General features: G+C 54.8%; 1 protein-coding gene across 5 annotated transcripts in view; it reads left to right on the plus strand.

The window, feature by feature from the left end:
* LOC143277982 (uncharacterized) overlaps window positions 1-2,500 on the plus strand; it is a 44,370-nt gene that overhangs the window by 36,415 nt on the left and 5,455 nt on the right. The gene's annotated exons all lie outside the window — the stretch shown is intronic.

Genomic DNA, 2,500 nt, shown 5'->3' on the forward strand with positions numbered 1-2,500 from the left:
CAAAATTTTTGTTGTTGATGGTTTTGGTTTTTTTAATGGTTTCGGTTCTATGTTTTGGTGTTGTCTGTTGTTGTTGTTGCTGTTGTTTTACCCGCCCCCCCTCCCTTATATATGTATGTATATATCCTATATATATATATATATATGTTTCCTTTTTGTTGTGGGAAGTGTGTGTGTGTGTGTGTGTGTGTGTGTTGTTGTTGTTGTGTTGTTGTTGTTGTTGTTGTGGTCATTTTGGTTTTTAGTTGTTGTTGTTGTTGTCCCCCCCTCCCCCCCCCCCTTCTCCCCCCCCCCCCCCCTCCTACCACCCCCCTCCGCTTCTATATATTCGCTTTGCCATTTGAAAATTTTTCTGTGGGGTTTTAAAAATCAATCTTCTTCTGCCTCCCCCCTTCCGCTGCTCCCCCCCCCCCCCCCCCCCCCCCCCCATCCCCCTTTTTTTAATTTTTTTTTTTTTTACCTCATACAAAAGTGCACTGCTTTTTTGGTTTCCTAATTTGGGTTGTGACGACACGCGGCTTTCGTGCTTTTTGGAATGACCTTCCTCTTTCGCTTCGTCAGGTCTCCGCACCCAGCTCTTTCAGGTGTGGCCTTAAAAAACCCACCTCTTCCCAAGACAGCCAGCCTCCCTTTACCTGTCTCTTCCTTGTCTTCAGTTTCTTCAGTTTTTGACTTATGCATGCGTGTGAATGACTGGTGTGAAAGCGCTTAGATTTGTCTCTGTACAAGATTCAGCAACAAACAAATACTGATTTTTGACTCACTTGTGTAAACAAAATGAGTCTATGTTTTAACACAGTGTTCGGTTGTGTGTGTGTGTGTGTGTGTGTGTGTGTGTGTGTCCGTGGTAAACTTTAACATTGACATTTTCTCTGCAAATACTTTGTCAGTTGACACCAAATTAGGCATAAAAATAGGAAAAATTCAGTTCTTTCCAGTCATCTTGTTTAAAACAATATTGCACCTCTGGGATGGGCACAAAAAAAAAAAAAAGAAGCCTAATTATATGTAAACTGCATTTACTGTTATATATATTTTTTTTTCTATTCTCTAAACTTGGTACTTTGATCTGATATTCTGACCCAACAACAAGAGCAGTCATTATTATCATTTTTTGTTCAAACAGGAACTTCTTTTGCTAAGCATGGAAGTTTTATTTATTTTGCAAACGTTTTGGTGCAGATAGTAAAAAAAGGGAAATGACTCTAATTAATGCTAGGGGACTTAATTTGCTTTAAACTGATCTTTCTCATCTTAAACATTACATTTTGAAATTATACTAAATACATAAAAAGCTTGGATTTATTTTTCTTTTTTCTTTTTTTCTTTTTTAAGTGTATCACAAGTGAGTCTTGAAGGCCTTGCCTCTCTTCAGGTAGATGGTTGTTCATAGCATAGTGTGTCCTTGGGTTGGGGAGGGCCGGGGGGTGGGGGAGGGGGGGGGAGGGCCGGGAGAAGACGCTTTACTCCAAGAATTTTCATCCACTACTATCCTAAGTGTGTGTGATAGGTGCCTGACCTCGGTTGTGTGTGTGTGTGTGTTGGGGGGGGGGGGGGGGGCAGGGGGGAGGGGAGTTGGGGGGGCGAGGGGAGGGGAGTTGGGGGGCGAGGGGAGGGTAGTTTGGGGGGCGAGGGGAGGGTAGTTTGGGGGGCGGAGGGGGGAGGGGAGTTTGGGGGCGGGGGGGGAGGGGAGTTTGGGGGCGGGGGGGGAGGGGAGTTGGGGGCGGGGGGGGAGGGGAGTTTGGGGGCGGGGGGGAGGGGAGTTGGGGGGGCGAGGGGAGTTGGGGGGGCGAGGGGAGTTGGGGGGGCGAGGGGAGGGGAGTTGGGGGGGCGAGGGGAGGGGAGTTGGGGGGGCTGGGAGAGGGGAGTTGGGGGGGCGAGGGGAGGGGAGTTGGGGGGGCGAGGGGAGGGGAGTTGGGGGGCGAGGGGAGGGTAGTTTGGGGGGCGAGGGGAGGGTAGTTTGGGGGGCGGAGGGGGGAGGGGAGTTTGGGGGCGGGGGGGGAGGGGAGTTGGGGGCGGGGGGGGAGGGGAGTTGGGGGTGGGGGGGGAGGGGAGTTTGGGGGCGGGGGGGGAGGGGAGTTGGGGGGGCGAGGGGAGGGGAGTTGGGGGGGCGAGGGGAGGGTAGTTTGGGGGGCGGAGGGGGGAGGGGAGTTTGGGGGCGGGGGGGGAGGGGAGTTGGGGGCGGGGGGGAGGGGAGTTTGGGGGCGGGGGGGGAGGGGAGTTTGGGGGCGGGGGGGGGAGGGGAGTTGGGGGCGGGGGGGAGGGGAGTTTGGGGGCGGGGGGGGAGGGGAGTTGGGGGGGCGAGGGGAGTTGGGGGGGCGAGGGGAGTTGGGGGGGCGAGGGGAGGGGAGTTGGGGGTGCGAGGGGAGGGGAGTTGGGGGGGCGAGGGGAGTTGGGGGGGCGAGGGGAGTTGGGGGTGCGAGGGGAGGGGAGTTGGGGGTGCGAGGGGAGGGGAGTTGGGGGGGCTGGGGGAGGGGAGTTGGGGGGGCGAGGGGAGGGG

Source organism: Babylonia areolata, chromosome 35 (genome assembly GCF_041734735.1).
Source record: "Babylonia areolata isolate BAREFJ2019XMU chromosome 35, ASM4173473v1, whole genome shotgun sequence".
Lineage (NCBI taxonomy): Eukaryota > Metazoa > Mollusca > Gastropoda > Neogastropoda > Buccinidae > Babylonia > Babylonia areolata.